General features: G+C 40.6%; 1 protein-coding gene and 2 pseudogenes across 1 annotated transcript in view; all 3 read left to right on the forward strand.

Annotated features, from left to right (window-relative positions):
- The window catches only part of CCDC144A (coiled-coil domain containing 144A), an 81,133-nt gene that overhangs the window by 13,694 nt on the left and 53,991 nt on the right, over nt 1-13,448 (forward strand).
- On the forward strand, nt 8,979-10,460 carry LOC104651603 (THO complex subunit 4 pseudogene; annotated as a pseudogene).
- Nucleotides 10,787-11,826, forward strand: LOC104651602 (cell division cycle-associated protein 7 pseudogene; annotated as a pseudogene).

The raw sequence follows: 13,448 nt of genomic DNA on the forward strand, positions 1-13,448 counted from the left end.
AAATGGCAGTAAGAACTGCAAAATGGCCAGGTGTGCTGGCCCACAGCTGTAGTCCCACATATTGGGAGGCCTAGCTGGGAGGATTGCTTGAATTGGGAAGCTCCAGACCAGTCTGGGCAACATAGTGAGACCGCGTCTCTACAAAAACAAGTAAAAAATTAGCTGGGTGTTTTGGTGCACACCTGTAATCCCAACTACTTGGGAGGCTGAGATGGAAGGATCACCTGAGCCTGGGAGTTGAGACCACAGTGAGCTATGATCGTGATCATGCCACTGCACTCCAACCTGGATGACAGAGTGAGACCCTGTCTCCAAAAACGAAAAAAAAAAAAAACCTGCAAAACATACCCAGTGTGCATACTAATAGGAAATTATTTTTAAAGATATCTACTGAGTGCAGAAGTCAGAAAAGCAATTCCTTATTGAGAAGTACAGGTTGTGTTACATACTTATAAACCAACAAGGTCTCACTATTATTGACTTTCCCCCTAATTTGAAATCGAATGAGGTATATTTACTTCATTAGAACAAGATGTGTTCTTCTACCTGCTGCTTAGTTGTTACGATAACAATAATTTTGTTAGTACAAGATATCCTGTTATCATTAGCCAAAAGATTATCATAATAAATATTCAAATAGCCCAACTCTAGGCTCAACAAATTATAATAAAAGTATAAAAATATTTCACAATAACAAAAATGCTACTGTGCTACTGAGATGTGATGCCTCATGCACTGGACAATCTGAATTGTAAGAGGACACCTTTAATTTAGTATATATTAATCAAAGAACTTCTGTAAGTTAGGTTTTGCAAGTTATTAGAGACAAACATGAAATAGACATAGTTTTAGTCTTTGAGGTGCTCATAATAGAACTTTCTCTATTTAATTTCTGTGTTTTTCTCAACAGAATTTTCAAGGAAATCATTCACTTGTCCACTTAACAAATAATTATCAAATGTCTGTTAGATACTAAGCATTTTTTTCTAATGTTACAGAATACAAACATTTAAAAATATAGCCAGGGCCAGCCATGGTGGTGCATGCCTGTAATCTCAGCAAATTTGGGAGGCTGAGATGGGGAGGATCACTTTAGCCCAGGAGTTTGAGACTAGCCTGGGCAACATGACAAGATCTTGTCTCTACTAAAATTTTTTTTAAATAATAAAACATTAGCTGGGCACAGTGATAGGTGCTTGTGTTTCTAGCTACTTGAGAGGCTAAGGTGGGAGGATTTCTTGAGCCTGGTTGTTTGAGGTTACAGTGAACTATGATCACGCCACTGCACTCCTGTCTGGGTAAGAGTAAGACCCTGTCTCAAAAAAGAAAAAAACAAACAAAAAACCCAGGAGCTTGTTATTATCATTGTCATTTTATTTATTTGCTGAATTATTTATTCAGTGCCTACTACTGTGGGCTAGATGCCCTCTGAAGCGTATAATGATCATTTATTGTGTTAAATATGTGCCAACACTTTATGTGGTGAGGAATGAAAGCTGTAAAACAGTGGGTAGGATTTAAGGTAAGCATGCAGAGTAAGTAGAGCTTTTCTAGGTAAAGAGGCAGAAGGATGATGTGGGCAGAAGGAACATCTAACAAGATTGTGTGTTTGGCAGAAGGAGCTCAGATGCTTGAATGAACTTCGCAGGGTTTAGGAGCAGTCCAGTTTTGCTAGTGCAAATCGTGTAAGATGTGAATGGTTGGGAATGAAGTGAATACCTAAGGCAAGCTTATGACAGACATCTTTTCTTTTTTTTTTTTTGAGAGTCTCACTGTCATCCAAGCTGGAGTGCAGTGGCATTCTCTCAGCTCACTGCAACCTCCACCTTCCAGGTTTAAGTGATTCTCATGCCTCAGCCTCCCAAGTAGCTGGGATTACAGGTGCAAGCCACCATGCCCAGCTAATAATTGTATTTTTAATAAAGACAGGATTTTGGCATGTTGGACAGGCTGGTCTTGAACTCCTCGCCTCAAGTGATCCATCCCCCTCAACCTCCGAAGTGCTGGGATTAGACATGAGCCACCATTCCCTGCCCAGACTTTTTAATACTGTAGAAATGAGTAGATCTTTTCCTATAGGCCATGGGAAATTTACCACGTGGAATGCTTTGGGCTGCAAATACTAGATGACCTAACTAACAGTGGCTAAAACAGTAGGGACCAGAGTTGTTTTGACTGTTCAGTGATATCACAGTGTTTTGTTCATGTCTCTTTTCATGGCTGGCTAATTAGCAGCAGCTCCAAACATCATGGTCTCTCTGATAATATCTGAAGTCTGAAAGAGTGGCTTTTCTTTACATGTTTTTTTTAATTAGAGAGAAGACTCAGAAGCATGCAGTGGACTTCCTGTAACATTTTATTGGCTACCACATGCTCATTCCTAAACCAGGCACTGGGAAAGCAAATGTAATTACTGTGATAAGCTTAGAATAATAATTTCTTCTTTTGGAGTTGGGAGGGCTATTGGCATGATAAATATCCAAATAGATGTGTATTTCTCCAGCAAGACAGAGTAGGGAATTGGGTAGGGAGACAGCAATGTTTACTGTAGGGGTTCATTGGAGAATTGTGAGCTGGGAGTCACACAATTAGATTTGAGTATTAGGGCATTCTGGTTATGGTATAGAGCAGGGATTGGGAAGCTTTTTCTGTACAGGGCTTTTTCGTGTGGTCTCTGTCATTCCTACCCAACCCTGCCGTTGAAGCATGAAAACAGTCGTAGATAACAGGTAAGCAAATACACGTAACTGAGCTCCAGTAAAACTTTATTTACAAAACTATAAGACAGACTGGATTTGGCCCATGGCCTGTAGTTTGCTGACCCCCCTCATATGGAGGGCAGCTAGAAGATAACCATATAAAGAGACAGGGAAACAAAGGAAGCATTTGCAGTTATGAGAGCTATAGTTTCCTTGTCTGTCCTCAGACTAGTAGCAGTCTGTTGTGAGATTTTCACCCAGCCCTGGTGAAATCAAGAAGATTAAGGAGCTCAGTTATTCATTTTAAAATGTTGGTCTCATTCTTGGCATGATGCCTTTTTATTTTACTTAAACTTTTTTTTTTTCCATTTAAGAAATAACATTAATAGTTGTTTTTTCCCTATAAAAGCCACTACTTAAGAACACATGTTTAACTAGGGAATATAAGCATAAAATAATCATGTGGTGGTAAAAATATAAAGCAGATGCAGAAAAGAGGTACAGTTAAAATGATTTAGTTATTATTGAATGTAAAAAGATAGGGGATAAGGAGAAATCTCAGATGATTCTCAGGTTTCTGGCTTGTGCCTTCGCACTTAACCAGGACATGAAGGAGTAGGCAGTTTTTTTTGTTTTTTTTTTTTTTGAGACGGAGTTTCACTCTTGTTACCCAGGCTGGAGTGCAATGGCGCGATCTCGGCTTACCGCAACCTCCGCCTCCTGGGTTCAGGCAATTCTTCTGCCTCAGCCTCCTGAGTAGCTGGGATTACAGGCACGCGCCACCATGCCCAGCTAATTTTTTGTATTTTTAGTAGAGACGGGGTTTCACCATGTTGGCCAGGATGGTCTCGATCTCTTGACTTCGTGATCCACCCGCCTCGGCCTCCCAAAGTGCTGGGATTACAGGCTTGAGCCACCACGCCCGGCCGGAGTAGGCAGTTTTTAGGTGTCTAAAGGATAGCAGTAGGTCAACAGGCATGACTATCATTTCTCTCAGCATTGTTAAGTTTACTGGAATGTCCATGTAGGATATTTTCAGTACATAATTGAATAATAGGCATTTATGGCTGGAGATGGAACTCTGAGGTTGGAGATGCAGACTTGGAATAACGGAGGCAAAATCATAGACCTGAGTGAGCTTATCCATGATGGAAAAGGTATAGAATGAGCAGAGGGCCAGTGACAGAACCCTAGGGATATCAGCACTTCCCAAGAGAGTTCAGAAAGAAGCCTGAGCAGTGGCTAAAGAGAAAGAGGAGAGAAATCAAAAGGGATGTTGCAAAAACTTACAAAGGTGAGAATTTCAGGGAGGGAGTATCAATTCTATCTGATAAGATTACTAAAAAGTAAAGTGAGTTAACCTTTTAAAAACTCTTCAGTGGGGTGGTCGTGGTGGCTTATGCCTGTAATCCCAGCACTTTGGGAGGCCAAGGTGGGCGGATCACGAGGTCAAGAGATGGAGAACATCCTGGCAAACATGGTGAAACCTGTCTCTAATAAAAATACAAAAATTAGCTGGGTATGGTGGTGCATGCCTGTAGTCCCAGCTACTCAGGAGGCTGAGGCAGGAGAAGCGCTTGAACCCAGGAGGTGGAGGTTGCAGTGAGCCAAGACCACGCCACTGCATTCCAGCCTGACGACAGAGTGAGACTCTGTCTAAAAAAAAAAAACCAAAAACGAGAGAAAAGCTTTTCAGTGGTACTCTCTTCTAAAGAAGAATCACAGAGTTGCAGGGTCAGCTGATTATGTGATCAGTACTTCTGGGGTTCAAATGTGGAAGAATACACCTACCAAGATCCTACCTAACTTTTGTAACTGCAGCAGCTCCCTACACAGGATCAGGGAAAATGGTCAGGACTGGTGAATTCATGTACCACCACTTTCCTAGAATTGTCTAAACCTAAAGGTCCTATGTGAGGAAAAGTGTAGTCTGTCTTACCTGTTGTTCTGTGGAAATGCTTGTTTTGTACTCAAATCCTTGATAGGGTCTTCTGGATGCATTCCCAAACAAACATCTGACAGCAGCAACTGGAAGCTACTATCAGATGCACATATGTATCCCTCCTCTGACATGGAATCTTAATATAGCGATGTTTTGATAAAATTTCAAGTTTTAATTAGAAATAGTTTACAGACTAGCACTGTAGTGGAACCAACATTAAAAAAATAGTTTATTGCAGGAAACTAATATAATGTCCTGGAGAAAAACGTACAGTGAAACACTGAATATAGTAGTTCTATATTTGGGGAATACTGGTCGCGTCAGTAGAAAAGTCAATGCTTGACTCTTTGTTAGTGCAGTTCCCTTTTCATTTAGCCTTGTGATACTTCTGCTTTTACTGCTTCCTTTTGAATTTTATCCCTAAAAAATATACTATTAGAACATGTTTCAAATACACTTCTTTATATCTGCACCACAATGACACAATGATGATGGTCTGCCAAGATTTTAAGTGTCTTATGGTTGTCAAATACAAATTGTTTTATCTGACATAGTTTAAATGTGAAGTGCTTTTCTGGTATTGCATTTCTTCAGAAATTGGTGATCGGTGATTTAACTAAAATATGTGGTCTATTGGATTATCACACTTTTAACTATCTATGTATAAGATAAGTATCTTCTCCTGGCCAGATAAGTTAAAAGTCCTGTTGATCCTTACTGATCAGTTCCACTATTTGGAGGGAGAAATGGATAATTTGTGCTACATTTTGGGTGCAGTCTTTTTGTTTTCGGACTTTTTTTTTTGAACAGGTGTGATTATAGCACACTGTAGCTTTAGTTTCCAGCCTCAAGCAATCCTTCTGCCTCAGCCTCCTGAATAGGTGCAGCTACAGATGTGTGCCACTGCACCTGGCCTGCTGCACAATTATTATAAAAGTGAATTAAACCCTACCGAGTTGGAGAAAATGTACTATGATCTTTTAATTTTTTGTGTCAGAAAATTTTATAGTATAGAACATACTGTCAATCATCAAGATTTTCTATTTTTTAATTGGGTTAATATAGGATTGTTGCTTTTTAAAATTACTTTCTGACATCATTGATGCATTTTTAATGCCTTTAGTTCGTTGGATATGAAGTACAGGAATCTCCAAGGCAAATGTCAAAAACTAAAATATAAGTATATTAGAGAAAGATATTCTGCGAAACAGCCTTCTGATTGTAGTCACATGTAACACATCAACTTAAAAAATAAAAAAATTATATAATGCAATTATATCAGGGGTTCCCAAGACCACCCTAGGTTTGGTAATTTAATGAGAAGGACTCACAGGACTCAGCAGTCAGTCAGTCTTGGAGCTTTGATTTATTACAGTGAAAAGACACAAAGCAAAATTTGAGAAGGGAAAAGGTGCATGTGTCAAAGTCTGGAGGAAGCCAGGCACAAGCTACAGGAGTCATCTTCTGTGTAGTTACCAGGATGTGCTTAATTCCCTCAGCCTCAAATTTTGAAAACATGTACAATGTTGTCTACCTTACCAGAGTTTCTTTAGAGGCTCAGCACCCATGTTTTAGAAGGAGGCTAGTCACATAGGCATCCTCTCCTCTCCTTCATATGTACCAAAATTCCAGACTCCTAGGAGGAAATGAACTATTCATAGTAAGCCATATTTGCATTTGCACAAACAGTTTAGGCACGGTGAGCCATTCCCTTCTTCTAAGTTAGGGAATGGTGGGAGCCCTCCCAAATTCAAGGTCCCGAACACCAGCCAAGAACCAGCCTTGCAAGCAAGCCTTTCTAAGGATGGCTGTCTCGTGCCTGCTATATGAAATCCTTGCTGCCCGGCAGCTATGGCCCTGACTAAATTTTTAGTGTTATCATAAAATTTGATGTAATATGAGAGCATGATAGACCATAACATGGTACTGGTTTCAGTTGCATCATTCATATTAAGTAGCAATGCTACTTACAGTTTTGACATTTGGTGAATACTTAACAGGTATTTGTACATAAGTTACTATGGCAATATTAAGTAATTATAATCTGTCCTTATCTGATTAAGCTTTCAGTAAAATTGTGGATAAAATGGGCATAATGAGTTCTGATTTAAAATTAGAATAAAAATTGTCTTTTATATACATGGATGGACCAGTTTTGATTCATATTGTATTAAATCCCTGTTTATAATTATGAAATAATGATTATTCAGTCATTTTTATCAATTTTTTTTTTGCTTATGTATGCAGTTAATTGCTTTATGTGGTTTTATATGCTTCAATTTGGGAGCTTATATTCTGTTACCTTGATCTTCAGTGATTCACAGTTTTCAAGGTGAAAATTGTCTTTATGATTTATGGTAATAGCAAGTTCAGTATGTTTTTTAAAATTCATAACATTATTTTCCAAGCAGTTTTAGATTCACAGCAAAATTGGGAAGGTACAGAGATTTTCCATATTCCCCATGACTCCAGACATACGAGTAGCCTCCCTCATTATTAGTACCCCCTATCAGAGTTCATCAGAGTTACAGTTGAGGAACCTACTTGGACAGACATATCACCCCCAAGGTCCACAGTTTATGTTAGGGTTCACTCTTAGTGTTGTAAATTCTCTGCTGTTGGACAAATGTGTAATGGCATGTATATATCCTTGTAGCATCATAGACAAAATAGTTTCCCAGCCCTAAATATCCTCCATCCTCTGCCTTTTGATCTCTTCCTTTTCGCTGGCTTTTGGCAACCATTGGTCTTTTTGGTGTCTCCATAAAGCTCTTTCTATAAAGAGCTGGACTTTATAAAACTGGAATCACATAGTTTTGCATACTTATCTTGTACGTATTTAAAAAGACCAGGCAGTGAATATGACAGGTGAAAATATGTTCCTCACTGATTCTCTTCCTTTAGGGATGAGTTTGAAAACAGTCTCTATTATTATAACATGGGTGATCTACAGGTAGATTCCCTGTCATAGGAAATGCCAGCGTTTTGCTTTACAAGAACTGAAAAATAATTTTGTTTTCACCAGCGAGAGCAACAACTGTTGGCACATTCTGGTAGTTTGAGTGAGTTGATAGTTGTGTTCGTATGTATTTTTCATATCAGATCGCACTCCCTGGCAACCTGCCACCACTGTGGTAGTGTTTCTTCATAAGCTTCTCTCTGAATGAGTGGTATGGCTCAGAGTGAATACGCTCTTTAAGGGAGTGATCTTTCCAGTGGTTCTTTCCATGAGGGGTAAAATGGGAGTGAATTTGAGCCTTGTTTGTGCTAGAGAAAATAGCTAGAAGTAAGTAAACATAACCAGCATCTGCCCCAGAAGAGGATTAGTGAGAGTGAATACATTGATCTCCCTTGAGCTCTTCTCCACTGGCAGTGAAAAGTCTTTGCAAAGATCCTTGTCCCTGGTCTGTTTCCTATGTTTTGCCATATGACATAGCACAGTACCCATAGACCTAGCTTCCTTGTCCTAGGGTGTTTTTTCCTAAACTGAACAGTTTTAACGGAAGATCTGGAGAAGTTAGGTTGTGACACAACAAAATGTACAGTTTCCCCACCTTATCCACGGGGGATATGTTCCAAGACCCCCAGTGAATGCCTGGAACTGTAGATAGTATTGAACCCTAGATATGCAATGTCAGATTAGAAGGAAGAGGATAAGAGTAAAAGGGGGAATAAAGAACGAGGAAGGCAGAGAGTGTAGGGAGCAAATGAAGGGAAAAGAAGCAGGTGCATATGATGGAGGGTGGTAAAATGAGATAATACCTCAGAAAAAGGAAGAGTGGGGTGTTAGGAAGGTTGAAAGAATGTAAGGTCAATGTGTAGCACCAAAACTTACCAGATAAGACAAACTTTACTTGCTAACATGTGAGCTGTGCTTTAAGTTTAATTATTTCATCACAGTGTGGCTATACTGATGATTTTAAGCCAGTCAGATATTCTGGTTAGCAGACCGTGTGTGTGTGTGTGTGTGTGTGTGTGTGTGTGTGTGTGTGTGTGGAGGGGGGGTGGTAATCTGATTATCAAGAATGAGGAAAGTAATTAATCACTCTTTAATGAGTATGTGGTGGACATAATCTTTTAAAACACTGGTTCTGAAACTTTCTGAAGTTTCTTTTGTATGATTAAATATTATTGCCTAGAGGTAACTGACACCCTGAATTATTATTTCCATTTATCATGTCCATAACATTTTATTACATATGTGTATGGTCATAAATAATATGTAGAATTTGTTTTTATGTCCTAAAAGTGTACCCCAGAACTTAAAGTATAATAATTTTTTTTTAAAGTTGTTGTTTCCATACAAAAAAAAAAAAGGAAAATATTTTTGTTATATATTCCTTTCCTGTCTCATGGTACTGTGTGCTCTTTGGATCTAATGTGGTCCTAGACTAATCCTGTTTTTATATGGGAACAATTAGGTCCCTTAAGGCTGTCATTTTGCATATAAATATATGAAGTTTATCCAAGTATTTGAAAGTAAATTCTGAAGATAGTGGTACATTCAGGAAAGACTATCTTATTATAATTAAAATAGTTTTTAAAGTATATTTATTATGACTTTTTGTAAATCCTGTAAGTCTGTTTTTTATTAATAGAACAAGAAAAGATGAACATTGGAGTTGTACTTCTCTCGGAATAATACTGTCCATGACATGTGCCAATCACAGCTGCCAGAAAAAAAGCAAAGAAAGTAACAATCTAGAATACATAACACATGATGCTGTCATGTATATTTAAGTTTAAAATGGTTAAACATAAATTCTGTTTATAAAAAATTTATATCCATGAAGAATCTTAATGGAAAGCAAAATATGTAATAGAGACTGCCGGGTGAATCAAACTAAGTAATAGTAAACTTAAAAATGTAGAAAAGTAGGGCCGGCGTGCCCCGCCTGCTGGCCGTGCGGCTACTGTTCCTCCTGCTGTGGGACCGCTGAGCGCGCGGCTGCTTTGCTCTCCCAGCTCCAAGTACGGGCCTGGGCACCCAACGCCAGCATGGACGTTCGCCACGTGCCGCAGAAAGATCTCAGAGTAAAGCACTTAAAGAAATTCAGGGCTCGAGCCGATGCCCGATTCCGCGCCCACCATGGCCGACAAAATGGACATGTCTCTGGACGACCTCATTAAACTGAACCGGAGCCAGCGAGGAGGCCACGGCGGGGGCCGGAGCCGCAGCCGGGTCGGTTCCCAGGGTGGCCTCCGCGCGAGTGAATCGAGGCGGCGGGCCCGTCCGGAACCGGCCGGCCATCGCCTGTGGTGCGGCCAGTTGAGGCGGCAGGAACCGACCGGCGCCCTACAGCAAGCCGAAACAGCTTCCCGACAAGTGGCAGCACGATCTTTTAGACAGTGGCTTCGGGGGTGGTGCTGGCGTGGAGACGGGTGGGAAACTGCTGGTGTCCAATCTGGATTTTGGAGTGTCAGACGCTGATATTCAGGGGCTCTTTGCTGAATTTGGAACACTGAAGAAGGCAGCTGTGCACTACAACCGCTCTGGCCGCAGCTTAGGAACAGCAGATGTGCACTTTGAGCGGAAGGCAGATGCCCTGAAAGCCATGAAGCAGTATAACGGTGTCCCTCTGGACAGCCGCCCCATGAACATTCAGCTTGTCACATCACAGATAGATAGATAGTGGAGACCTGCACAGAGCGTAAACAGAGGCGGCATGACTAGAAACCGTGGCGCTGGAAGCTTTGGTGGTGGTGAAGGCACCCGGAGAGGCACCTGGGGAAGAGGCAGAGGCGCCGGCAGGAATTCAAAGCAGCAGCTTTCGGCAGAGGAGCTGGACGCCTATAATGCCAGAATGGACACCAGTTAAACAGACTGGCAAATCTGTGTGGACAGGACCCAGGCATCTCCTCTTGCTCGCTGGTTGGGGAGCAGTGGCTAGGGCTGTGCAGCCAATAATGGATTTGTTCCTTTTATGTTTTAAAATAGGATTTAAAAACTCATGTAAAGGGTTTTTTTTTTCTTTCTTTCTTTTTTAATTTCTGAAACAGACCTGTTTTGTACCGAGTTATTTTGGGGATAAATTTTACTGGTTGCTGTTGTGGAGAAGGTGGCATTTCCACCTTTTCCATAATAAAATAGAAATGTGTGTAGGAAAAAAAGAAAAGAAAATTTAGATGTGTGAAGTTGATTTCCATGGAAACTTCATCATCCTCTGATGACAGTTGTGACAGCTTTGCTTCTGATAATTTTGCAAACACGAGGCTGCAGTCAGTTCGGGAAGGCTGTAGGGCCCGCAGCCAGGGCAGGCGCTCTGGACCTCTCAGGGTGGCGATGAAGTTTCCAGCTCCAAGTATCAGAGGAGCAACCAACAAAAAAGCAGAGCTCCCACAGTCCTCCGAGAACTCTGACCGATTCCAACTCCGATTCAGAAGATGAAAGTGGGATGAAGTTTTTGGAGAAAAGGGCTTTAAATAGAAAGCAAAACAAAGCAATGCTTGCAAAATTCATGTCTGAATTAGAAAGCTTCCCTGGCTTGTTCCCTGGAAGACATTTCCCTCCCAGGCTCCAACTCAAAATCGAGGAGACCTCGAAGGCGTCCATTACCAGGTGTTGCATCCAGGAGAAACCCTGAACCCAGAGCTCGTCCTCTTACCAGGTCAAGGTCCCGGATCCTTCAGTCCGTTGACACCCTACCCATGGAGGAGGAGGAGGAGGAGGAAGAGGGTAAGTACATGTTGGTGAGAAAGAGGAAGACCATGGACAGCTGCATGAACGAAGTTGACATGCCCAGAAGTCGTCGCTCCAGGTCATCCCTGACCCTTCCGCATATAATTCGCCCAGTGGAAGAAATTACAGAGGAAGATTTGGAAAACCTCTGCAGCAACTCTCGAGAAAAGATATATAACCTTTCACTGGGCTCTACTTGTCATCAATGCCATCAGAAGACTATTGATACCAAAACAAACTGCAGAAACCCAGACTGCTGTGGCGTTTAAGAACAGTTCTGTGGCCCCTGCCTTCGAAACCATTATGATGAAGAGGTCAGGGATGCTTGGCTGGATCCGAACTGGCATTGCCCGCCTTGTCGAGGAATCTGCAACTGCAGTTTCTGCAGGCAGTGAGATGGACGGTGTGCAACTGGGGTCCTTGTGTATTTAGCCAAATATCATGGCTTTGGGAATGTGCATGCCTAGTTGAAAAGTCTGAAACAGGAATTTGAAATGCAAGCATAATATCTGGAAAATTCACGGCCTGCCTTCTGCTTCTCAAATCTTTCTTCTTAAAGTTTCCAATTTTTTCACTGAAACCTGAGTCAAGGATCTTGATGATGAGCCTGTTTTATAAGAAACTCCAATCAAGGTAATCTCAGTAGACGTGTTTCTGGAGCATCACAGAAGGTATATTACTGGTTACACTTTGCCTTCCTGAAGTTTCTTCTCTGCTTCCAACCCCCACCTCATAGCATCCCCCTCTATTTCCAGGGGTCCTCTCTAGCCACTTAGTTTTGTAATTTCTTTTAAAGTATAGTTTTATGAAAGCATATTTTATTTACTTGGTGTTGAAATAGCCCTCGTAAAAGCTAAGCACTTAGAAACACAGTAATAGTATTAATTAACTAGAGAATTTCAGAATTTCAGAACAGCCTTCGACATTAAAAACAAGTATGATTCATACTAGTTGAAATTTTTAATAGAATCAAGGCACAGAAGTCTTAAAACCATGTGGAGAAATTAGATGATTACTGCAGATTGGAATATATTACTTCAGATGCCTCTCAAACCCATGTATTGTGCTTATGTTACAAGTTGTTGTCACAGTTGAGACTTAATTTCTGCTAATTTCTTGTGCCTGAAGGGTAAGTGGTGCGTCTAGTTTACACAATCATGATTCAAAGGTTGGTGGGCAAGTAATACTTAAAATTGTGATATGAAAGCTATCTGGAAATTACAAGTAGGCCGATTTGACTTTTCGGTATAAAACTTTAGTATGATTTTAGTTTGCCAAGTTTATTTCAGTTTACATGTAAGGTACTGCGAATAAATTCTTGTACAATTTTTCTTGGAAACTTGTTATTAAAAACTAGTCTGTGGTTCTTTACAGTTTCTTGAAAATTTATAAACCTAGGCGCAGGGTTCAAGTTTAGATTTTAAGCACTTTTGTAAGAATGGGAAGTGCCTTTTTGGAGATGTAACTTTCAGCAGTTTGTTCACCTGACATCTCTGCCAGTCTAGTTTCTGGACAGGTTCTCTGTGTCGGTATTCCCCTGCCTCTTTGCATTAATCAAGTTATTTGGTAGAGGAGGAATCTAAGTGTTTGTGTGTCCAATGTACTTGCATGAGTAAACCATTTCTGACCCATTCAGTGTTTGATGCATGATTGGACCTAGAATCGATAAGTGTAAATACAGCTGTTGATCTGTAATGCTTTTATAGAGAAGTGTTTAAGTGTTTATTTTGATAATAAAATGTTTGTCCTAACTTGTCTGCTTAAAAAAAAAATGTAGAAAAGTAAGAGATGATAGTTAATTAAACTTATCTCAATCAATTGCAAGCATAGAACATATCAAATATAATAAGCCCTGAATGCACAGTGTGTTTATGGGAGACAGCAGATATGGGACTGTTTCTGTGGCTCACGCCTATAATCCCAGCACTTTGAGAGACTGAGGCAGGTGGATTATGAGGTCAGGAGTTCAAGACCAGCCTGACCAACATGGTGAAACCTTGTCTATACTAAAAACACAAATATTACCCAGGTGTGGTGGCATGCACCTATAATCCCAGCTACTCAGGAGGCTGAGGCAGGAGAATTGCTTGAACCCAGGAGGCGGAGGTTGCAGTGAGCCAAAATCATG

Source organism: Saimiri boliviensis, chromosome 17 (genome assembly GCF_048565385.1).
Source record: "Saimiri boliviensis isolate mSaiBol1 chromosome 17, mSaiBol1.pri, whole genome shotgun sequence".
NCBI classification, from domain to species: Eukaryota; Metazoa; Chordata; class Mammalia; order Primates; family Cebidae; genus Saimiri; species Saimiri boliviensis.